Consider the following 26,825-nt stretch of genomic DNA (forward strand, 5'->3'; position numbering starts at 1 on the left):
GCTGGGTAGTCGGGGGAAGAGGGTATGTGGCGGGGCGTGTTCTGCGATGCCGCTGCATGTGAGATGGACCCACCTGCACGGCATCTATAATCACACCACGCTGGCTTAAAACTTGTGCTCTGCTTGTGGTGTTGTTTGTGGTGATGTGTACGGCAGACACAAACATACCTTCCCACCCTCATACACACAACCACAAACACTCGGCCCTCACCCAACGTGGACACAGACATAAATGGACACTGTACACACAATCACACTCCCCAAACATTCTCTACATCCCAGGTCCAGGTATTCTTGCCCCGGAGGGGGAACTCATACCCAGACCCAGATGTTGCCCTCCTCCCTGAGGTGGAAATCAAGCAGACCGTCCCCGGCTCCGCAGTGGCAGGGGGCCGCTGCAACCCAGGCCTCGATCAGATGGCCAATTCCACCTTCAGGCCCCCCCGCCCTGACGGCTGGCAGAGAGTGGGGCTCTGTGAAGACCCCATGCCTCCCTCCGCTCGCTCATATGTAGTGTTGCTGCGTGCTGTTCTAAAGTGCATTTAAAACACGGGAGGAGATGTCATCTGTTCTTTTGATATTCATCAGAACCCTGGCTGCAGCATTTTGGATCAGCTGAAGACTTTTAGTTGCATTATGTGGACTTCCTGATAGTTAAGAGTTATAGTAATGCAGCCTTGAAGTAACAAAGGCATCAACTAGTTTTTCAGCATCACTCCTGGATGGGATGTTTCTAATTTTAGCAATATTACGGAGGTGGAAGGAGGAGACCCTAGAAACCTCTTTCATGTCAGATCTAAATGACATGTCTTTGTCAAAAAATAACACAGAGGTTCTTTGCTTTATTACTGGAGGCTAATTTAATGCCATCCAGATGAAGGGACTGACCAAGTAATTTGTTTTTCTGAGCTTCTGGTCCAAAGACAACTTCTGTCTTGTCGGAATTCAAAAGGAGGAAGTTTGAAGACATCCAGGTTTTTATGTCTTCCAAGCATGCCCGTAATCTTTATAACTGATTAGGTTCATCAGGATTTAGGTGTGCATAGCTATGGAAATTTATCCCATGCTGTCTAATGATTTTACCAATAGGGAACATATATATAGTAAAAAGGATCAGTCCAAGTACAGAACCCTGTGGTGTACGCCACAAGTAACCATAGAGGTTGAAGAGGATTTATCATTTACGTCCTGAACCACTTTCTGCATCAAAACTCTCACACTCGATAAATTAGCAGTCGGTGAAAAAGTCTCCTCATAATCAACTCCTTTTGTTTGACTAAAACCTTTAGCCACAAATCGAGCTTTATATCTGTCTGATCCGTCTGAGTTCTTTTTAACGGCATAAACCCATTTACCCCCCACTGCTTTCTTACCCTCTGGTAAAGTGGTTAAAGTAAATGTGTCATTCTCCTTAAGGGATTGAATTTCTTCATTCATCGCTTTTTCCCATTCTTTTGACTCACTTGACACAATAGCTTCACTAAATGATGTGGGTATTTCACACAACAATCTGTAGCAATAATCAACACTAGTTTGCATCTGTTCATTTTCACACTCTTTCACATCCGTGATATAATCACTCAAATAATCAGGTCTCTTTCTGATTCTGGATGGATAACGTGTAGCTCCAGCATCTACTTTATCCTCAGTTTTAACCTCGGACTCAGTTTGACTGCTTTCACTACCATCTGGAATGTCCTCATCCTTCGTCTGTTTGGGTTCACCATCTTTTCTGGATTCATAAACCTCCTCTTCATACATCTGATCACTCTGTGTTTGTTGATCCATTGTCGCGGGATTTAGTATTTTTATCAATCTTTGCTTTTCAACCTTCCCGGTTTTTGGGAAATAGATCAAATATGCTGGACTATTTTTGTCATATCCCAAGAAAACACCTTTGTCGCATCTTGGATCCAGCTTTCCCCTATTTTGTTTATAAGCATAGCACAATGATCCAAATTTTTTCATTCTAGAAAGATCAGGTCTTTTTCCAGTTAACATCTTATACGCTGTCTGACCTGTGCGTTTGTTAAAACATCGGTTCCTAATCACTCCCGCGGTTTGTACTGCATATGGCCATAAAGACTTTGGCAATTCGCTCTCAACTAACATGCATCTCGCCATGTCAAAAAGTGTACGCCAGTTCCTCTCTGCTGTTCGGTTTTGATGAGGCGAATATGGCGCCGAAGTTTCCTGCCTAATGCCGTGTCTACTTAATAAATCTCTGAACTGACTGCTTGTAAATTCAGTTCCATTATCAGAACGAATGCACTTGATTTTCCCATATGACGCCACATCTGCAATAAATCTTTCAGTTGCTTGAGTTGTATCACTTTTGTGTTTCAGATTATATACAAATGTTGCACCTGAATAATCATCAACAAACGACAAAACAAACTTAAACCCTTCTTTAGAGTTTGGCGTAATCGGACCAGCCAAATCCGTATGTACCAACTCTAATGCTGCCCTGGCCTTTTCATCCGGTTCTCGGTTCCTAGTTTGAATAAACTTCCCTTGTATACAGGCTTCACATTGCATATTTTTGTTGATTTTACCCTTAATTTCCATTCCATCAACGACATTTTGCAGATTTTGAACATCCTCATAATTACAGTGTCCTAGGATTTCATGCCACGTTTGCATATCAAAACATCCATTACATTTATCTTCAAACTCTTGCACAGTGTTTATAAAGAACAGTCTCTCGTGTTCATATATAGGGAATTTTGTTCCATCAACATGTTTAAGAAAACTGTCCCCGTGTTTGAAAACCACAGTGGCTCCGTTACTAGTAGCTGCTTTTACTGACAAAATGTCCTGTGGGAACGATGGAATGTAGAGTGCTTGTTTCAATGTTACCTTGTGGCTGCGTCCTTTACTGTCGATCATACTTATCTCAGCATCTCCTCGCCGCTTTGCAGCTCCTCTGCTCCGCCTTCCGTCAGCCAACTCTACACAATGAGCCTCGGGTTGAAATGTGTCATCAAAAGTCTTAAAACTCTCGATCTTCGTGAAGATATGTGACGTCGCTCCCGTATCCACCAATAGCTGGTTATTCAGCATCTCTTGGCCGCCGTCCGGGACCCTCTGGGGTTTGGAGCCCGTCTTGAACGCGTAGTCCTTCTCCACGACCCCTCTCGCTTCATCCCGTCTTAGCTTCCTTCTACAGGTCGCATCTTTGTGTGTACTACTCCGGCAAAAACTGCACCATACTCTAGATCGGCACGTTCTTGCAGTGTGTCCCTTTAGTCGAAAATTTAAAACACACAATCTCATTATTCTTTGATCTTCGGTCATCTGCTCGCCATGAAGTAGAATCCTGGTCTGATTGCACTTTTGTCCTCATTACGTTGTCATTAGTTATAGCCACACGCATTCGCTCGGTTTCTTCATAACTTCTGAGTTTTACTTTAAAATCTGAAAATGTGATTTTTGCTTCACTCTGTGTAACGTGCACAATCAGGGGTTTAAACGTCTCTGGTAGACCTTTCATTATCATTGCGATCAGAAGTCCATCAGTTAGTGACTCACCCGCATTTTTTAACGCTGTGATAATTGCTTCTGCTCGGATAATATAGTCCATCACACTTTCATTCTTTTCATTTGTGAGAGAAGTGAGTTCGGTGTACAGACTTATGATCCTTGGCTTGCCCACTCCTGCATAATGACCTCTCAAAATTTTTAGGGCCTTCCGTCCGTCATCAACTGCATCTCTCATAACTAACGATAAACTTTTGTCATCCAGAAATTGTATCAACTCTGCATATGCTTCTGCATTTTTGTCATCATCTTCACCATCGGCTTCTTCATCACCCTCAGCCTTTAAGATGACATCTTTCAAACCTTGTAGTCTGAGATGACCAAGGAACTTCGTTTCCCATATCTCATATTTCCTTTCATCTCCATCAAATTGCAAACGGGAATATCGACTGCCCGACTCTGCCGTGCGTCTGCTCATGATGCACAAAAACGCTTACTCACTCAATCGTGCCAAACTTTTAACACCTGCCGGTAACTTGCGCAGCGGAAGCGTGCTGGGCCCATAACCTGTTAGCAGAGCTGCTCTGGGCCACGTCATGGCATAATATTTTTGAGGGAGAATAAAAAGTCAACACACATATCTTATTTCTGATGGAGGACTCTGCCACTACACTTCTCCAGTCCATTCACAAAGTCGTTGCATGGTGAGACATGGATAGGAAGTGGGCGGAGCCTTTTACCGTCATTTTATTGTGACGCAAAGTACAAACACCTGTGGACACACAATCCAACAGAAACGTTTCCAGCGGTGAGTATCATGGTTGCTAGGCAACCTGAGCAGTGCGACGGAGCCTAGACCGTCCCATTTCACAAGCCTCTCACTTCCGACCTTAGCGGTCTTTGAGTACGCGGCCCTTGTGGACTGCTAAGGCTGCGTATTTTAAGGCTGCAGACCCTGAATTGGGATACAGCCACAGAGACAGAACACCAAACCATGATAACCGAAACATGGGAAAATAATAATCAAAACTGTACACTAAGAAAGCAGAACAACAAAGCATGGAGCAGCAAAAAACCAAAACACAGACAGCAATAAATACAAAACACACAGTGAAGGGAAAGGGTGAACACAAGACCCAGGGAACACAGATAAACGTGAAGGCAAGAGGACCTAAAACAGTGAATAAAAAATAACCACAAACTCAAAATGCTGGGTCGAGAGACCCAGGACCATGACACCTAAATGCATTGAGTTGCCACTATGTGATTGCCCAATTAGTGAGTAGTTAACGAGCAGTTCGAGGTGTACCCAATAAAGGTCACTCTTTTTTACATTTGTTTTAGAATTGCAATATCCTCTTTACACAGGGCCAGGAAAGCATTTCCCCTTGAAAAATAAGATAATAGAAAACAACCTATATTTGTATTCACTCAGGTTCTCTTCATCTAATCTGATAACAGATAAATGAGAGAACAAACCAAAAAATAAATAACTTATCAGTCAAATACTTTTTCATACCACTTTGTAAGTACGTAACTGTATTTACTTAGTATAACTGTGAATAATTACACAAAACCTTAGTGTTTCATATAAAAGCAAAGCTTCATATGTCTTCTTTCCAACAAGGTAAAGCAGGCTTTTATTACAATTAAGTTCAACATACAGTGGTTCATTTGGTGTGGTCATTTTGGAACATTTACCAGTTATCTAACCCACATGTGAATTGGAAGGACTGTGTAAGAATTGGCGGGACAACTACACACAAGCCTCATTATTATTCACACATGTGTGAATATTCATGAGGTCCTGCTATTACACACGCTACCACCAGGGACACTCTTGGTGATACACAGATTTAACACAAAATCAAGTTTATATGTATTAAACCGACATCTTGATTTTTTTGTTTTTTTAGGGTTAGTGGACCAATAGAAACCACTCTACGTTGTTAGATTTCAGTCAAAATTAGCAGGACACCGCCTCTGTCCTGTTAATTCAAAATGTCCTTCTAGTGTGGTGTGTATTCAGACGAAATGTCCAGCTAATACATGTTTACCAACGCACACACACACACACACACGCAGCAAATCTGTCTTTATTAGTCCCAGAAGTGGAAAATCTGCGTTGTCATTGTGGACAGTGCAAGACAAAAGCAGGAAAAATAAAAACTGTACCGAGAGTACAGTATAAAAAGTGCACTACACAAGGCCAGCCGCTTGAAGAGGTATACCAGAGAGATCGAAGGCAGGAGAATAAACCAGCTGTTCTCCACAGAACCAGCCAAAGTGTACTCTCAGTGGCAGGGGAACAATATGAGAACAGCACCACCAAGGCTGGAGACGGAACAATACTGGAAGACCATATGGATCCAGTAACCATCACAGTGGCAGACATCAACAAAGGGTCTCCAATATGAAGAGTTGGACAGCACCAGGTGCCGACATGGTTCACTCCTACTGGCTGAAGAAGGTGACTGAACTCCACGAGCGCCTGCCAGCACAAATGAACCAGCTGCTAGTTGACAAGAGACACCCAGCATGGCTAACCGAAGGCCGGACAGTCCTGATCCTCAAGGACCCCCAGAAGGGACCGGTCCCCTCCAACTACCGACCAATAACCTGCCTCAGTACTACATGGAAGCTCCTGTCAGGCATCATATCGGCTAAGATGAACAGGCACATGGGTAAATACATGAGCGGGACACAGAAAGGAATTGGCAAGAATACCAGAGGCGCAAAACACCAGCTACTGGTAGACAGAACAATCAGCCGAGACTGCAAGACCAGACTGACCAACCTGTGCACTGCCTGGATTGATTACAAGAAGGCCTATGACTCAATGCCCCACAGCTGGATACTGGAATGCCTAGAATTGTATAAGATCAATGGGACCCTAAGAGCCTTCATCAGGAACTCAATGGGGATGTGGCGTACAACACTAGAGGCCAACTCCAAGCCCATAGCACAAGTCACCATCAAGTGCGGGATCTACCAAGGAGATGCTCTGTCCCCACTGCTGTTCTGCATAGGTCTGAACCCCCTCAGTGAGAGAGGAGAGGGAACAAAGAGAGGGAAGGTAGTCAGAACTGAGGGGATTGAACTACCAGAAGGCAACATTGCAGACATAGAGGACAGTTACAAGTACCTGGGGATCCCACAGGCGAATGGGAACCATGAAGAGGCCGCTAGAAAAGCTGCAACCACCAAGTACCTGCAGAGGGTCAGGCAAGTCCTGAGGAGTCAGCTGAATGGTAAGAACAAGATCCGGGCCATCAACACGTACGCCCTGCCCGTGATCAGGTACCCTGCTGGGGTAATAGGCTGGCTAAAGGAGGAGATAGAAGCCACTGACATAAAGACAAGAAAGCTCCTTACCATGCATGGAGGGTTTCACCCCAAGTCCAGCACCCTGAGGCTGTACGCTAAGCGGAAGGAAGGGGGCCAGGGACTGGTGAGTGTCAGCACCACAGTCCAGGATGAGACAACGAACATCCAAGAATACATTGGGAAGATGGCCCCAACTGACCGAGTGCTCAGTGAATACCTCAGGCAGCAGAAACCCAAGAAAGAGGAGGGAGACGAAGAACCATCATGGAAGGACAGGCCCCTGCACGGTATGTACCACCGGCAGATAGAGGAGGTGGGTGATATCCAGAAATCCTACCAGTGGCTGGACAAAGCTGGACTGAAAGACAGCACAGAGGCACTAATCATGGCAGCACAAGAACAAGCTCTGAGCACAAGATCCATAGAGGCTGGGGTCTATCACACCAGGCAAGACCCCAGGTGCAGGCTGTGTAAAGATGCCCCAGAGACAATCCAGCACATAACAGCAGGGTGCAAGATGCTAGCAGGCAAGGCATACATGGAACGCCATAACCAAGTGGCCGGCATAGTGTACAGGAACATCTGTGCCGAGTATAACCTGGAAGTCCCGAGGTCAAAATGGGAGATGCCCCCAAGGGTGGTGGAGAATGACCGAGCTAAGATCCTGTGGGACTTCCAGATACAGACGGACAAAATGGTGGTGGCTAACCAACCGGACATAGTGGTGGTAGACAAACAGAAGAAGACGGCCGTAGTGATCGATGTAGCGGTTCCGAATGACAGCAATATCAGGAAGAAGGAACACGAGAAGCTGGAGAAATACCAAGGGCTCAGAGAAGAGCTCGAGAGGATGTGGAGGGTGAAGGTAACGGTGGTCCCCGTGGTAATCGGAGCACTAGGTGCGGTGACTCCAAGCTAGGCGAGTGGCTCCAGCAGATCCCGGGAACAACATCGGAGATCTCTGTCCAGAAGAGCGCAGTCCTGGGAACAGCTAAAATACTGCGCAGGACCCTCAAGCTCCCAGGCCTCTGGTAGAGGACCCGAGCTTGAAGGATAAACCGCCCGCAGGGGCGTGCTGGGTGTTATACAGTGTATATATATATATATATATATATATATATATATATATATATATATATATATATATATATATATATATATTTACAGTGGCTTGCAAAAGTGTTCGGCCCCCTTGAACTTTCCCACATTTTGTCACATTACAGCCACAAACATGAATCAATTTTATTGGAATTCCACATGAAAGACCAACACAAAGTGGTGTACACGTGAGAAGTGGAACGAAATCATACATGATTCCAAACATTTTTTTTACAAATAAATAACTGCAAAGTGGGGTGTGCGTAATTATTCAGCCCCCTTTGGTCGGAGTGCAGTCAGTTGCTCATAAACCTTGCCTGATGAGTGCTAATGACTAAATAGAGTGCACCTGTGTGTAATCTAATTTCAGTACAAATACAGCTGCTCTGTGACGGCCTCAGAGGTTGTCAAAGAGAATATTGGGTGCAACAACAACATGAAGTCCAAAGAACACACCAGACAGGTCAGGGATAAAGTTATTGAGATATTTAAAGCAGGCTTAGGCTACAAAAAGTTTTCCCAAGCCTTGAACATCCCACGGAGCACTGTTCAAGCATGTGTAGTGGAAAACTAACACTGCACATCACTCTGAAAACACCATCCCCACTGTCAAATATGGTGGTGGCAGCATCATCCTCTGGGGGTGCTTCTCTTCAGCAGGGACAGGGAAGCTGGTCAGAGTTGATGGGAAGATGGATGGAGGTATGACTCACATCAAGTGCGAGAATGATGTCCTGCATGAATATCCTTTAGCCCCAGTGGGAGTGTGCTGTACCACTGTTGGGATGTCTTTGAATGTCTTGGACCTAGAGGTCAGCATCTCATTTTACACGGACAAAAATCTATTACAAAACTTATCTCTCTCCGCTAGCAATATACCCACAGGGGAAGAGAGGCTTTTCTCTAATTGTTTTTCCTTGGCTGCAGTTCTGAGCTGGTTATGAGTGAACCCAGCCCACATTAAGGCTCTGATCGGTGATTGGGTCATTCAGGCCCATCATTTACAAACTGCTATGTAGTGTGTGGTATTATTCATAGAGTTCTTTTTAAATTCTGGAAACAGCATGCATTTGGCACTGAAATTGAAGTTTGTATTAATGGAACATTTTAGTGTTACAACAAATAAAAGAACTCTAGCCTTCCACTACCAACTGCAGTTGAAACAAATATACAGAAATATGGATAAACGATGTATCTGCCATTTTCACAAACATTTAGCAACTAATGTTAAATAGCAACTGTTGGTTGATACACTGCAATCTAAACAGAGACTGTGAAAAACACATTTGCCACTGTGTCAGGAAGGACAAATGTGAATTTTAATATCCTTCTCAGTTGCATTTTCATATAGCAAAACATTGAAATGCCATCAAGTCTGGATCTAATATTATGTTATACAATCATCATCTAAATGAGATACAGGTTCTCTTATATCATATTAGAGGAAGAATGATTATAGTGGAATTATTATTAATTTATTATCTATCTTAATATTGTTATTATTATTATTATTATTATTCCCTGATTAAAAAAAACAAACATTTTTTGTGAAGAGTGTGGAAACCACTTGACCTCTTCACTTGACTTGACTGAACATGACTGAAGTTCAGGAATATAAGGTTGGAGCATTTACAATGTTTAAGAGACACTAAATAAAATGAGGAAATCTTTAGGTGCATCTTCTTTGAGCTTTTATGTACATAAAATTCTTTTTTGTTGGAATTGCAACAGACCTCTGAACCAGAAAAAATAAATCTTATTGACATTACATGCTTTTCACAACATTTTAACTGTCTTCATTTTCCTTTAAATAAATGCAAACTTTTTGTACATTTTCAAATTGTCCACCATATCTCTTCAGTAATGCAAAATATCCAGTGAAAAGAATCTGCATGAGTGTTCAGCAGGAAGACAATCATGAAATGCTATATTTTCTCAGTGCAAAGGGCACCTCATTCCGCTCATCATGAGAAACATCCAAAAAGAACGGGAAAAAAAAGAAGAAGAAGAAAAAAAAAGGGAAGATGGATGGAGCCAAATACAGGGCAATCTTGGAAGAAAACCTCTTGGAGTCTGCAAAAGACTTGAGACTGGGGCGGAGGTTCACCTTCCAGCAGGACAATGACCATAAACATAAAGCCAGGGCAACAATGGAATGGTTTAAAACAAAACACATCCATGTGTTAGAATGGCCCAGTCAAAGTCCAGATCCAAATCCAATCGAGAATCTGTGGCAAGATCTAAAAACTGCAGAGTGAGTTCCTGGAGCTCCTGCAAGATGTAACAGCCTCCCCCACCAGTTGAATTTAAATACAACAATGACAACTATTATAAAAATTAACCTAACAATGTGGTTCTGTTTGCCTCATCAGGTGGTGGCCTTGAGCTTGCACTGGAACGGTTCGCAGCAGAGTGTGAAGCAGCGGGAACAAGGATCAGCACCATGGGTAGCTGGACTCTCCCTTAGAGATGGGATAGGACGGCTTGCCATCTGGGAGGGGCTCAGAGTAGAGCCGCTGCTCCTCCACATCGAAAGGGCCAGTTGAGGTGGTTCAAGCATCTGACAAGGATGCCTCCTGTGCGCCTCCTGAGTGAGGTGTTCCGGGCATGTCCCACAAGGGAGGAGACCCCGGGGCAGACTCAGGACACGCTGGAGAGATTATATCTCTTGGCTGGCCTGGGAACACCTTGGTGTTCCCCTGGACAAGCTGGAGGAGGTGGCTGGGGAGAGGGAGGTCTGGGCTTCTTATGGATGGATGGATAGATGGGTTTAAAAGATAGCACTGTAAATTGCATGTGAGATGGGGAGTTTAAAAAAGTGAAACCTCAGCAGTTTGTGTAGAGAAAAAGAGCAGAAATGGAAGGATGGGGAGGTGGAGGTAGAGGTGGGGTTGGTGGTAGAGATAAGGAGAGCTCTATAAGGGAAAGCTTTGATCAGAGAGCTGCAGCAGTTACAGTTGTCTTATGATGGAGATACAGAAAGGAGTCGAGCTCTGTTTTCCAAAACTCCTCAACACTTCCTGCAGGAAGCCGGCACCTCACTGGTCCAAAGCTGTGCTCCTGAACATTGTGCTGTCATGTGTCTCTCTGATCACTGCTGCTCTAAACCTTCTGGTCATCATCTCAGTCTCTCACTTCAGGCACAAAGTTAATATTTTAAATGAAATGGATTTTAAAGTTTAGAAACACAGTGATTGATTGATAAGTGTAATGAATGTGGCACATACTTGATGTACTTTAGCAATGACTGTAATGTTTCATGTGGCTAGAAAGAATCATGTCTTTTTAAAGGAGGTCTTTTACTAATGTAAAAGACCTCCTTTAAAATGATATCAGTAAGGATATATTGAAATGATTATTGTTGAATATATATATTTTTGTCTCTCTGCAGGAAGCTTCACACACCTACCAACATCCTCCTCCTCTCTCTGGCTGTCTCAGACTTTCTTGTGGGTCTCTTGCTGATGCCATTTGAAATCTTTAGGAACATGGCCTGCTGGGTACTTGGTGATCCTATGTGTTCTGTTTATTGGTATCTGACTGGCAGTGTTGGGGAGTAACGGAATACATGTACCGCCATTACGTATTTAAAATACAAAATATGAGTAACTGTATTCCGTTAGAGGTACCGTTTAAAAAGGTGGTATTTAGAATACAGTTACTTTGTTGAAATAAATGGATTATACGGCGGTACTTTCCTGTTTCATATTGTGGCAGGCAGGGCTGGACTGGGACAAAAAATCAGCCCGGGCATTTTGACTAGAGACCGGCCCACCAGCAAAAACCATAAAGCCTTTGAATAAAAACAAATGTCGTTGTGACAGTGATGTGCACTGTCTTGTTGGTACATATGTATCAATCTAATAAACTTAAACCTACACCATCCTCCCTATTCTGGTATTCTAAACAGTAGCCGAAACCCAAAGAGTTGGTCGAGTTAACCTCCTGAACTACACATGGTGGAAACCTAAAATTAAGCCAGAGAAGACTAGAGGTGAGACATGATCATTACTGAATATTAAAAATAATAAATGACAGATTTAGTGATATTTTCATAAACTATTCATTTACCACATCAATAAACAGCATGGCAGGGCAACATATTTTTTCTAACATGGCAACCTTTAAAAAGTGAAAGGAGATAGACAGATGAGAAAGAATAAAACTTAATTGAAGTTTCTAGAAAATGTGGAAAAACACTGCCATCATATACAGTTCTTACTTCTGAAGAAATTATTTTGGGATCCTCCAAAAAAATTACTATGTACAATAATAGATTTCTATACATTTGACATCAGATAAAAATTTTGGTTGTAAGATATGGATAATTATTTGTTAAAAGCTAGACATTTTAAATGAGAATAAGAAAGAAACGTATTTTTTGTGCCCTCCTTTTCTTATTAATGCCCAACCTGGCCCCCTGGCAAAATTTTGCTAGATCCGCCCCTGCACAGTTACCAGCTTTCACCTACCAAGAAAAGGATCCTGGTGTTAATTGTCTCTCAGTAAGGACATCTCCTGGTTTCACCTTCATGTTTGCCACATATCCAAACGGATATCATGAGCAGCAACTTTACAGCTGTGGCTCCAACAAACATCAGCTGATACTAGAATGGTAAATGGTAAATGGCCTGTATTTGTATAGCACTTTTACTAGTCCCTAAGAATCCCAAAGCGCTTTACACATCCAGGCATCCATGAAAACAGAATTTATGACATTTAACGGAGTTAGAAGTTAGCAGGGAGTTAGCTCGCTAGCTTCTATCTAAATACAATATAGCATGTCCTGACTGCGGGGTTTTGGAAACAAATTAAAACGTACAGCTCTGCTATCACTTCCAACATAAATGAAGACAGAAAACTAAACAGCAGTGACGTTTGTAGGGTTACTGAAGTTTGGCTAGCTGGTATATAATGATGTGCTACGTGACCGCTAGCGACACAGCTATGTTAGCATAATATAAACAAGCTAACTTTTTTTCCTACTCGATAAAAGTTAACGTGAGTGTTCTCAGTGGTCAGGAACAAATGTAATGGCATGGCAGGATGCTGTAAAAGGACCAAACTTCAGCCAGGAGAACAACTGAGATAATCCATCCACAATACGAGGTTAGTCATTCATATACTGCTGCATGGGCTGGGCTGTAGTTACATCATAAGGTTTTAAAAACTGAGCTTAGATTTGTGGTAATAAAAGCCGAGGGAGGTCAACAGTGATCACTGACTGTTTTAGAAGCTTTTTGAGATCAAATAGAAGAAAATACATAACATTAAACATGTTAACAACACAAAAGCCATATTAAACGCAGACTACTTTAGGCCCGGAAGTAGGATTCGTCGCGTCATCACTGAACAACTGGATAGGCAGAATGTAGCATCATGGGCAGTGTAGTCCGTGCTGCAGGGAGAATAGACTGCCATACTCGTTATGTGTCTGTGAGCGCGAGGAGGGAGAAAAAGGCGAGTGGAAAAGTACGAGCTGTTATGAGCAGAAACGGGAGCTGGAAGCATGTAAATATAATAATAACCACTGCAGCCAAGAAGAGTGCCTGATGAGCCAAGTTGTAAGTAAGCTATTAAAACTCGACTGTACACTTTGTTTGTGTTTTCCTCCGAAACAATAAGTTCCGTTGGAGCAGCCTTTCAACACCTCTCTCTGTCTCTCACAAGCAGAGTTGACCCAGACAACAAAGTAAAGCTATTTTTCGGCCACAAGCCTGACACGACCCGAATTAGCCAGAGGTCCCTTTACTACGGTTCGGAGCCGCGGACCTTCAGTAACAGTAATAAATCACACAGCAATAGTACATAAATATGGAAGAAATATAGTATCATCAGAATTCAAGTATTTTTAGACATTGAATTTATGACACTGAATTTTTATCCTCCAAATTTCCCTGCAAAAATATTCACCTGCAAAAATTCACCTGCAAAAAATTCACTTGCAAAAATTCACCTGCAAAAAATTCACCTGCAAAAATTCACCTGCAAAAAATTCACCTGCAAAAATTCACCTGCAAAAATTCAACTGCAAAAGTGATGAACTTGAATGACCCAAGCCAGAGCAATCAGCACTAGATCGAGTCCAGCGGCTCTCAGCCAATTAAATTACTCTGTTTGATCACATGACACCGTTAGCCAGCAGCTTGTCTCCTAAAAGAGAGCTGTTTAAAGGTGAGTGATTAAGTTTTTCTCCTAAATAGAGATCATTACAGAACGCCTAGTCCTACTTAAAATCCCATTTATTTTTATTTTATTTTATCATCTACTCGAACTAAGGAAAACGTTTGACTAACTCAATTTCCACGCCTCCCCTGCCTGACTGCAGAGGCAGTTTTGAATTTAGGAACAGCAAGATGGAAGTGGCGAACCCTGGCGATTCTCCGGTAATTATATTGTTTTTTATCTTCAAGTTTGTCTTTTGAAACGTTAATTTTATTTAAATCCGTTGCTCACGTATAAAGTACACAGACGGGGTCTTTGCTCAACTCGTCTGAGGCGTGTCTCACTAAGCGCTACATGCTAGCATCCTGCTAACCGAGCTACCCTTTACATGCTGTGCTTTAGAAAATAGGATACTTGTTAAAAAAAAATACTTTTTTGCAGGTGAATTTTTGCAGGGAAATTTGGAGGATAAAAATTCAGTGTCATAAATTCAATGTCTAAAAATACTTGAATTCTGATGATACTATATTTCTTCTATACATAAATGTAGCTGTAAAATGTAATCCAAAGTATTCAGAATACGTTACTCTCATTGAGTAACATAACGGAATATGTTACAGAATACATTTTAGGGCATGTATTCTATAATCTGTAATGGAATACATTTTAAAAGTAACCTTCCCAAAACTGCTGACTGGCAACATTGCCTTTGCCTCAACAGGGAACATAGTTCTAATATCAATTGACCATTATGTGGCTTTTTGTCCCCCTCTGCATTACCCCACCAGAATTACTGTGGCAAGAGTCAAACTTAGTGTTTCTCTGTGTTGGTTATTTGCCATTTTCTACAGCAGTCTCTATATGAAGGATGTACTGATAAAGCAGGTATAATTCCTGCTATGGAGAGTGTGTGTTTATCATTAATGATATTGCAGGGATTTTTGACACGGTTTTATCTTTTTTTTGTTCCAGTTCCAGTTATCGTAATTCTGTATATGAGAGTGTTTGTAGTGGCTGTGTCTCAGGCTTGAGCCATGCGCTCTCATGTTACAGCTGTCACACTGCAGCGTTCATTGAATCACACAAACAAATCTGAGTTGAAAGCATCTGGGACTCTTGGAATTCTTGTAGTTGTGTTTTTAATATGCTACTGTCCATTCTTCTGCTTTTCTTTTGGTGTAGAAGACATGGTCAATAATCCATCTACATTTTTTGTGATCATGGTCTTTTACTTTAATTCTTGTCTAAACCCTTTGATCTATGCCCTGTTTTACCCCTGGTTTAGAAATGCTGTAAAACTGATCATCACACTGCAGATTTTCAAACATGAAACTAGTGAAGCCAACATACTGTAATAAGACTAATTAGACAAAATCATGCTCCCATAATATAGTAAACCTGTAACTTCATTAATCTATTATCTACCCTAGAAATGTAAAATTGCTTTCTACTGTATCATGATGCATGCAATTAAATTTATCTGAACATCCTGTTTATCTACAATGTTTATCCAATTTACTGGATTAACTATAAATTCAGTGCAATCAGTGTTAGCACATTTGTATTTATTTCTGTTCTATTCAAAACACAGACAGATAGAAAATTGCAAATTAAATTTATTTGATTACTTTTTTCTTTTTTAGGTAGAAACATTACAAATAATTTTTATGTGAAAACTGTCATTTGTTACTTGTATTTAAGTTTAAGAATAAATTAGCTTCAGTACTTTAGATAAGATTAGATAAGATGAGATAAGATAAGATAAGATAAGATAAGATAGAACTTTATTAATCCCTCGGGTGGGTTCCTCTGGGAAATTCGATTTCCAAAAAGCACAGCACCGACAGAAGTTACAGAGTTACAGAATATTATATACACACCAGAGGTGGGACCAAGTCATTGTCTTGCAAGTCTCAAGTAAGTCTCAAGTCTTTATCCTCAAGTCTCAAGTCAAGTCTCAAGTAATGTCAGGCAAGTCAGAGTCGAGTCTCAAGTCACTGGTGTAAAAGTCCAAGTCAAGTCACAAGTCTGAAACTTTGAATTTCAAGTCCTTTCGAGTCTTTAAAAAAAAAAACGAAAAAATAATGTTGCAGTTATGCTAAATGTAAATATTAGACCATGTAATTTTAAAATCTGTGTTTTTCTCAACACATGACAAAATAGTGAACTTAGAAAATATACACAAATTGTGAAATTGCACCTCTTTAAAATGCAGCTCAATTAAACCTAGCTCCAAGAATAATTTTCACCGACAGTTCTGAGATACGCTGCATGTTATTCTTGGATGCGGTTGTAGGACCAGCTTTAAAATCGCATGACAAAAATATCATACACATTAAAAAAAAACTGTATCACCAACGTAGCCTGGACAACATTTGCTAGTTAGATGAAGTCAGCTATCTCATCTTAGCATATTTATTTCAATTCAATTCAATTCAATCTTTTTTTTTTTTTTATAAATTTTATTTTCAGTCACAGCAGCATGTTAACAACAAAACATTGAACATACAGTAGTTTGCTGTTCAGTATTTACAATACCCCAAAAGATAACAGAAATAGAGAAGGAAAAAACAAACAAACCAAAGAAACCCCTACAAAACAACAAAAAACAAACAAACAACAACAAACAAATAGAAAAATAAAATGTATAAGGGACATTCAGCGTACAGTTAGCTATGATAGCGATATAGAGATATGGTATCTGGTCATGATAAGGTGGTCATTTTAAATGTTTCCATGTACATCAAGAATGGCTGCCATGCCCTAAGAAATTTGGTGGTTGAACCTGCCAGTGTATATCTCATCTTTTCTAAATGTAAAAACCTCATGAGCTCCGCAAGCCACTGTTCATGTGTGGGAGGAGCTTCCTGCTTCCATCTTAAAAGTATAAGGCGCCTTGCGATAAGTGAAGCAAAGGCAATAGAATTCGAATAGCATTTTGGCAAAGTGAGTGTTAAATATAGACACCCAATAGGTATGAAGATTGGGGCATGTCCAAAAGGTATGAAGGAGCGAACCTGTTTCTGCTTTACATCTGTTACACAGAGGGTCAGCTCCTGGATAGAACTTGGCTAACTTTTCCTTGGAGATATGTAATCGGTGTAGGACCTTAAATTGAAGGAGCCCATGCCTGGCACATATCGAAGAAGAGTGTACCCTCTGGAGAAAAGATTGCCAGAGCTCATCTGTTATAGTCATCCCAAGGTCTTTCTCCCACTGTACTTTAAGGATGAAGAGAGAAGGAGATTGAAGATCTAATAGTATAGCATAGATTTCTTTAATCGCCCCTCTCTTATGAACGTTTATATTAATAATTTTATCCAAAGAAGTTTCCTCAGGTAGTTCCGGAAATGAAGGAAATCGACTCTTTACAAAGTGACGAATTTGTAAATAGCGGAAAAAATGTTGCCGAGGAACATTAAACTGCTTCAGGAGCTGCGTGAATGAGGCAAAAATCCCATCTACAAAAAGGTCTTTGATATTTCTAAGGCCATTACTTTCCCATATTTTAAAGGCAGAGTCCATCATGGAGGGGTTACGTTTATAGGTGTATAGTTCTAATGGGAGAGCTGAACTCAACAAAGCTGATAGGCAAATTTTGCCACAATTGGATGACTCAATTTGGAGCCAAGCTGGAGTCTCTGTAGTAACATTACTCATCCAGTACAGCATATTACGAATATTTGCTGCCCAATAATAAGACTGAAAGTTTGGCAAGGCTAATCCACCCATTGGCCTAGTCCTCTGCATGAAATCTTTACGAATTCGTGGACTTTTGCCATTCCAAATAAATGCAGAGATATGCTTATTCAGTGTTATAAAATACTTATTGGGTAAGTAGCATGGGATACATTGAAATAAGTAAAGGAACTTGGGAAGTATGTTCATTTTGATAGAATTGACGCGGCCAATTAATGACAGTGGTAAATTGTTCCACCTCTGAAGATCTGTCTCAGTATTTTTAAGCAGCGGGACAAAGTTTCTTTCATAAAGATCTTTGTATGAGTGGGTAACCTTAACCCCCAGATAGGTCACATACCCTGATTTAACGCTAAATTGAAAACCTGAAAATGAAATCTTTCTGGCTATAGAGTTGACACAGAGAAGTTCACTTTTATGCAGATTTAACTTGTAACCTGAAATATTACCAAAACATTCAAAAATGGCAAGAGCACGGGGAAGAGAGCATAAAGGCTCTGACATATACAGCAGGAGGTCGTCAGCATATAAGGATATTTTGTGCTCCTGGTCACCTCTGAAGATGCCCTTAATGCAACTGTCAGCTCGCAGTTTAATCGCCAGTGGTTCAATTGATAATGCAAAAAGAAGAGGGGATAAGGGACAACCTTGTCTCGTACCACGGAGAAGTGGGAAATAAGAAGAGAATAACGAATTTGTTCTAACACGTGCCATAGGTGAGGAGTAAAGTAACTGAATCCATGAAATGAAATTAGGGCCAAATCCAAATTTATGCAGAGTATAAAACAGATAATCCCACTCCACCCGGTCAAATGCCTTCTCAGCATCGAGTAATAAGGCAATTTCAGGGGTTGTAGTTGACTTGGTGTGTAATATGTTCAAAAACCTGCGCAGGTTGAAAAAACCATGCCTACCCTTCACGAAACCTGTCTGATCTGGAGAAATTAACAATGGTAGATGTTGCTCTAGCCTGAGAGCAAGTGTTTTTGACAGTATTTTTAAATCTACATTTAAGAGTGATATAGGACGATATGATGAACACTCTAATGGATCTTTATAATTCAATTCAATCTTAATTGGCAGACTTCATGTCCATAAAAACAAGACAAAAAAAAAAAAAAAAAACAAAAAAACACACACACACACAACACCCCCCCCCCCCAACACAAGGTATACACCATTAAATATATATATGTATATAAATAAGTATCTAAAACATTTGTAAAAACATAAAACCATAATATACATAAAACACAATTACTTAAAATAAATCAATAAATACACAAACACTTTAACCAGTGCTTTCTGAGACTGGATGAGTAACGGGAACCACTCACTGTCGGATCTGTGAGTGCTAAAATTATACTGTTACTCGAACCATCCAGTCGTTCTCTAAAATTGAACATTAACTTTCTTAAAAGTGCTTTAAAAGTCCAGAAACCCACAGCTACAAACATCTGACTGGCACTACCACTTCTAGGTATCCTGCAAAGGATTCTCATCGCATCATTATATGCAACATGCAGCTTCTGCATGCTACATTGTTTGTAGGATGACCACAAGGGGGCAGTATATAGCGGTGTGCAATACGCTTTAAACAAAGCCACTTTAACTGGAAGTGAACAAAAGCTGAATTTGCGTGCAATAGTATTTGCCTGCACATAGAGCTTACACCGTTGTCTGTATATGTCATCATCATCATTCATTTGCTCAGTAATAAAGTGACCGAGGTATTTCACCTTTTTATGAACTTCAAGAGTTTTTTGTGCCAGTTTAAACAAAGGGAAATTTAGCTGTTTATCCTGCTTGGTTCTACATATCAAAACAGCACTTTTAGCAGCATTGTACTCAATGTCATATTGCACACCATATTCAGTACAGACATTAAGAAGATCCTGTAACCCAGCACTGCTTGGACTAAAAACAACCAGGTCATCTGCATACATGAGATGATTTATCAGTGCTTTACCTAATATACACCCAGTGTTACAGGCTCTCAGTTGTATGGACAAATCATCAACATACAAATTAAATAAAATTGGAGACAAAATCCCACCCCGTCTAACACCATTGCTGACACCAAAGGGGGCAGAAATACTGCTTCCCCATTTAACCTGCATGTTCTGATGAGCGTACCAGTAAGAGAGAATCCTCACGATGTACTGAGGAACTCCCCATCTCTTCATTTTATCAAAAAGTTTTCTGTGGTTCACTCGATCAAAAGCCTTAGAGGCATCAATGAAAGACATGAGGACAGATGAATTTTTAGCCCTGTACAAACTGACTATTTCCTTGAGTGCATATATGCACATGTCAGTGCCGTGCTTTGAAGCCAAACTGATTATCCAGAGAAGAGATGAACACACTAACTCTGTCAAACAAGATTCTTTCTAACACCTTAGATAAAATACTGGCTAGTGCAATTGGCCTGTAATTATCCAAGCAGCTCACTTTTGCAGCTTTGTCCTTCATAACTGGTACCAGTAAAATACACAGCATTGAGTCTGGTAATATGGCATGAATCATAAACCCAGTGAAACAGAGTGCTAAAAGAGGAGCTAGCCTTACACTAGCATGTTTTAAATGTTCTGCAGTGATGTGATCCAAACCAGAGGATTTATTATCAGACAACCTATGAATGGCTTCATATACTTCATGTGTCCTTACACTTATTGTGTCATTACTCATGTCAAGATTGTCCTCATATGGTTCACTTTTTATACAGTTAAACAACGCACTGTAATGCTGTCTCCATAATGCTGCAATGTTATCTGCCCCAGAAACACCTTCAACAGTTGATGGTAGAGATGGTTTACAGTTATTAAGAGCTTTCACCTCTTTCCAAAAATCTGCCGTATTATTACACAGCATTTTCCTGGCCAAAGAATCTGCTCTTAGCATTTGCTCATTTTTAGTTATAAAGCGAACAGCGTACTTATATCTGGCATTCGCACATTTTTTCTGTTCAAATTCTGGGCCTTGTTTAGGTCTTCCAGCCATGGCCCAACATTTATAAGCTATGCGAGCTTCATCATGGTACATGGATACATGTTCTTTCCAGCCAGGTCTGATGTTAGGTTTCTTATGCTTATATTGTTTATCAAGCAGTGTGCCACTTTTATACAGAGCAGTCACTATATCATCATACATGGAGCAGAGTAAATGTTTATGCACAGCATTCTTACAGTTGACATCTTTGCACAAAATAGCTTCTTTATTTATATGCATATTAATAATCATACGGTTCTTGGAGTGAGTGCATACACTCATGAAGTTTAGTAACTTCCGGTCACTGCAACAAGTCCAGGTACAGTTTACCGACGGATGGGTGCAGGACCTTGAAATGCACCGTGTAGAACGAAAGACCATCGAACGTATCATAAGTTTACCAATCTCACAAATCGTCGTCATAAATACACATTCGTTAACCGTTTATTAATATAACCTTTGAGCTCAACGGTAATTAATTAGTAGTGGAAATAATTTCTGGTTCATCACAGAAATGTAGCAGTGACAATAATATTGTATGCTGTAATCGTACTGGGCAATTAGTGATACAAAACAACTGTTTTATCCTGTGAATAAACGTATATGTTTTTGTCAATGTACCATAATAACATAAGCGAAACGCAATATTGTGTCAGGACAATTCACTATTTATGCACAATAAATAAAGGAGCATAGCGCGACAATTTCTGTTCAGCGCCAGACTTGCTTGTAACCTATATCACCAATTATGTTATGAAAGTGACGTATTAACTACTAAAAAACACTGACCTTCGTGTAAATGCTTGGAGCAGACTAACCTGTGAGCTGGAGTGTTCTGGGACGTTATATTTGATCTTTGAATGGCTGCAATCCAGGCCATCCATCGCATCTTTGTTACTTCGGAAACATGGCTCGAACAATTTCTCTTCAACGACGTAATCCGATAACAACCGATCTCTTTACCCGTCGGCTTCCCGTGGCTGTCATGCGACCGGCTATTGCAGTTAATAATACAACAGCTTCTTGACATTTTTGTGTTTCTTTTTATCGCTGTATAACTGATTTTAATTGAAAGCCTGCGTGCGCTAGCACCGCTTGCCACGAGTTCCCAGAATCCTTTGCGGTTCTACCCGTGAATGACGTCACATTTTCAATCTCTATATAATATGCATGTTAAATTTTATATTTGGGGTAAAATATCAAGTCTTTTCAAGTAAACCGGTTCAAGTCCAATTCAAGTCCCAAGTCATTGGTGTAAAAGTCCAAGTCAAGTCACAAGTCTTTGAACATTTTTTCAAGTCAAGTCTAAAGTCATAAAATTAATGACTCGAGTCTGACTCGAGTCCAAGTCATGTGACTCGAGTCCACACCTCTGATACACACACACACACACACACACACACACACACACACACACACACACATATATATATAAATACAGAGACAAATATAAATAAAATATACGAAGGGGATAAATAGAATAAATAGGAATAAAAATAAAAATACAAGTGAATTGCACATTTCAAGTATTGAGTCTATTGCACTGTTGACTATTTACAAAAAGTATTGCACAAGGTATTGTACAGTGAGGTGAAGAGGCACTACAGCTTAGTTGTTCCCCCCTCCTTTGTCCTCCTGTTTCCCCTCCCTCTCCCCTCCAGAGAGGAGTTAAACAGTTTGATGGCGTGTGGGACAAAGGAGTTTTTAAGTCTGTTAGTTCTTGTCTTGGGGAGAAGCAACCTGTCACTGAACAGACTCTTCTGGTTGTTAATGGCCGTGTGCAGAGGATGCCTGGCATTGTCCATAATGTCCATCAGTTTTTTTAGTGTCCTTTTCTCTGCCACTGTCACCAGTTTCTCCAGTCTGGATGACTCCCTCTTTGCTGTGCTGCTCCCCCAGCACACCACAGCATAGAAAAGTACTCCAGCAACCACCGACTGGTAAAACATCCTCAGGAACTTCCTGCAGATGTTAAAAGACCTCAGCCTCCTGAGGAAGTACAGTCGGCTTTGGCCTTTTTTATACAGGTGCTCTGTGTTGCATGACCAGTCCAGTTTGTTGTCCACCCACAGCCCGAGGTACTTGTATGTGTTGACCACCTCCACCTCCTCCCCCTCTATCTGAACCAGCAGTGGACCTTCTCTGGACCTCCTGAAGTCCACAACCAGTTCCTTAGTCTTTGAGGTGTTGAGTTGCAGGTGGTTTGTGTGACTCCATGCGACAAAGTTCCTCACTAGACTTCTGTACTCCTCTTCCTGATCATCCCAGATACACCCCATGATGGCCGTGTCATCTGCAAACTTCTGAATATGGCATAATTCAGAGTTGTAGCAGAAGTCAGAGGTGTACAGGGTGAAGAGAAGAGGGGACAGCACAGTTCCCTGTGGTGCTGTGGTTTATGTATTTTTCTCATTATTGTATCTAAGTTTTCATACATATGACTGCTCTAATTAAATAATTAAAAACATTAGCATGCACATTAACAGGTTCCTATGTATTGCATGTACGGTTCTGTAAATGTAGCTATCAGCCGCCCACTGAGGCCCACTCTTTCGATTACACAGCATTGCCCAATTTGTAAACAAAGTGACCCATTGGAGGCTTCTGCAGCCACAACCAGCATTCGATGGGAGGCTGAAAATCATCCACAGGTGATCTCTGTAACAGCTAGAGAAGTCAAGTGGCCTGGATGCGTACAGTAGCAGGTGAGCGAGTCAGGGATGCTCAGATGGCAGCTACTATTTATAGCAGCACCATCTAATGTGATTGGCTAGTAGCAGGATCAACAAGCCAGTATTGAAATATAATATTCATTCTGCTACATTGGCTAAACCCAGAGATTGCCTGATTTGTTTCCCCGGAGGAGGATAAGCGCCAGTCCACAACAGCCCCGGTTGTGGTCTCCATTTCAACTTGTGTTAAAAGTGTAGACTGCAAACTATATGCCAGTTTAATTGTGTTGACAGGGCACATAAAACTAGAGTTTTGATAGAAAATACACACGAAACAATAAAAACAGCCTTTTCTAAGCACAGCGCTCGAAAGCACAAGGTGCTTGTGACAAAAGACAACCAATGGCCATTAGGTGACATCAAGTTAACACAGATGATATTCTAGCCCTACACCAGACTCTGCAGCAAGGACGTGGGCTCTGCCCTATGCTCTCCTGGCAAAACTATTGAATCAGCAGGCAGTGGCATCTGAAAGGGCCGTGGTTTCATTGATACAGGGGGATCATCTTTAGTTGAGGTCCAGGCTTCAAGGAGGGTTATATGCTCAAGCTGCCTCTGGTATGTTCTGCAGAAATGTGTTTAAAAATAACTGAGAGTAACATACGTTCAGTTCAGATAAAATATAAAGAAGGTTTGAAGTTCTGAGAAAATTTAAGCTGATTAATAAAAGACCCATTGTCGTTTATCCCCGCTTTTGCTTCCTTTCCCTTCATCAGCTGCATCGCTTGCTGTTCCCAACAGTGCATTGCAGGAAGACAGCAAAAAGGAATCATCATCTTTTGATAGTGCAGTGGTAGTAAAACAAACAATTAAACAAATAAAAGTAAACTGCTATAAATTACAGGGAGCAATAAAATAAACTAATAACTTTTAGATAACGTCCCCACCTACACAGGTATTTTTGAAAATGCAGCTTTTTCTATGCGTTTGGACCTTTCATTCACACCTAAACGGCGTTTCAAATCACCAAAAACTGAGATTTTTTAAAACTCAGTTTTTGCGTTTACGTGTGGAGAAGGAATTGGGTGTTCGTCACGCAACGTCAAAGGTGTGTGCCTTTTTTTTACATCACGCTGTTTACATGAGAAGAATTTCTACAATGGCGGATACAGACAAAATACTGTTACTGTTAATCTTACTATCTGCAGGTTTTACACGCTTACATATACACATGCAGTTACTGTCCCTCCATTTAGAAAGGCAGAGGCGTCATGGTGTAATTATTTTAGGTGTAGTTGCTTTTTTTCTGTGTAATAATATTCAACATTGCTATCAATACATTTTTCAAAAAATGCCTCTCTGTGCAAAATGGGTTCAAAAACAAACAACTGTGGGATACTGTTGCTGTGATTTGGACAGAGGGAACAAATCGTGACAGGATCAGCCTGATATTGTTAGTATCCCACTGTGACTTTACTGTATAAAGAACCAACATCTCCAAAGTGTCAGGAGAAGTTAGTCAAGAAGTAAGAAGTGTTTGTGAACTAAAAATCAAGAATGTGGGATACTGTTTGTCCGTGATTTGGGCAGCCCAGTGCGTGCTCCTGACGTAGGGAAAACTAATTCTGTTGGGAATTGATCAGTGGTCTTTGATCAGTGGTCTTTGATCAGTGGTTGTTGATCAATGGTCATGAGAATTTACATAATTATGATGAAGGAACTGACCTCACAGCCCATTGTTCCTTCAGTGGGCTTGTTTCAGTCATTATGCAAATGTACTGTTGATAAGATTGGGGAAACCTGCAGTCAGCTGAGACTGAAGAAGTCACTTGGATGAGTGATGAAACGTTTCTCCCACTGAAAACACTACGTACAGATGAACAGAATCAACTTTTGGAGATTTACTTACCTGGACGATTGAGGATGCATCAAGACGACTCACAGACATGCTTCATATTTAGCTCTATACAATGGTTTTTTTGTTTGTTGGCCAACTATTTTCTTATTCACAAAGGTTATATGGAGACATTTTGGTTATTGCCACAGACTCATTCTCTTACTACGGATGGAGGATGTTGCGGTTTTACAACCCATGGACCAAGACTCAATATGTTCACTTAATATCAAATTGAGACTCACTTGTGTTTAAGCCTCTCACACACCCACACTGCTCTCCTCCAGCTTATATCACCTCTGGAGGGTAATTGGTGATAAACGAGGGCAGATGAGCAGCAGAGAGAAACACGGGGAGGGGCAAGAAAGAAGGGGGGGGGGGGGGGAGAGGGAGAGGACAACACCATGCCCACACACTTCCACAGCCTCACAGGATGTAACAGGTTTCCTTTAAACTACACATGTAATGCGGATGTGAGAGAGGCTGTGATGAAGTCCAAGAGTTCTTAAAGGACGTATGTGCTCCGGTCCAGAAATTTGTATGAGATATTGGACACAGGTGGTAAAGTGCTGTCACACCCTGAATAAATTGTCCTCTGTTGTTACAGATATTGTTTCAGTTATTCTTTGGTTAGCTGACATATTGGTTACATAATCATATTGTTTATCAAATCAAATCAAATTAAATCACTTTTATTGTCACATCACATTGGTACAGCACATGTGAGTGAAATTCTTGTGTGCGAGCTTCACAAGCAACAGAGTTGTGCAAAATACAATAATGTAAACAAGCAAAATACAAGAATGGCTACATCTGAAACTAATAAATATATGTACAATATATAATAGTATATGCATTTCTGGATGTGTATACTAAATATTTTTCTACGTGTGTGTGTGTGTGTGTGTACACATATTTTACAAATTAAATAGAGTAAACAATAAATAAAATATATAAAAATATACAGAGTTGAGACATGTGCAAAACAGTGGCATTACTGTACAGTATGGAGTGCATAATGTTAAAGTTCCAGTAGTGAAGCTGAGGTGTCTATGACGTGTTCAGCAGTCTGATGGCCTGATGGAAGAAGCTGTCTCTCAGTCTGCTGGTACGGGACCGGATGCTGCAGAACCTCCTTCCTGATGGAAGTAGTCTGAACAGTTTATGGCTGGGGTGACTGGAGTCCTTGATGATCCTCCCCGCTTTCCTCAGGCACCGCTTCCTGTAGATGTCTTGGAGGGAGGGAAGCTCACCTCCAATTATCCGTTCAGAGCACCGCACTACTCGCTGGAGAGCTTTGCAGTTGTAGGCGGTGCTGTTGCCATACCAGGTGGTGATGCATCCAGTGAGGATGCTCTCAATGGCACAGTGATAGAAGGTCCTGAGGATGCGGGGGCTCATGCCGAATCTTTTCAGTCTCCTGAGAAAGAAGAGGCGCTGCTGCGCCTTCTTCACTGTTTTGTTTGTGTGTACTGACCACGTAAGATCCTCAGCCAGATGTA

At 41.0% G+C, this 26,825-nt stretch overlaps 1 pseudogene; it reads left to right on the forward strand.

Annotated features, from left to right (window-relative positions):
* Positions 1–10,872: 10,872 nt before the first annotated feature.
* On the forward strand, positions 10,873–15,425 carry LOC146690372 (trace amine-associated receptor 13c-like; annotated as a pseudogene).
* Positions 15,426–26,825: the final 11,400 nt, after the last annotated feature.

This window comes from Copadichromis virginalis, linkage group LG16, assembly GCF_057382275.1.
Source record: "Copadichromis virginalis isolate Kocher_CV1m ecotype Utaka linkage group LG16, C_Virginalis_male_GT1.1, whole genome shotgun sequence".
NCBI classification, from domain to species: Eukaryota; Metazoa; Chordata; class Actinopteri; order Cichliformes; family Cichlidae; genus Copadichromis; species Copadichromis virginalis.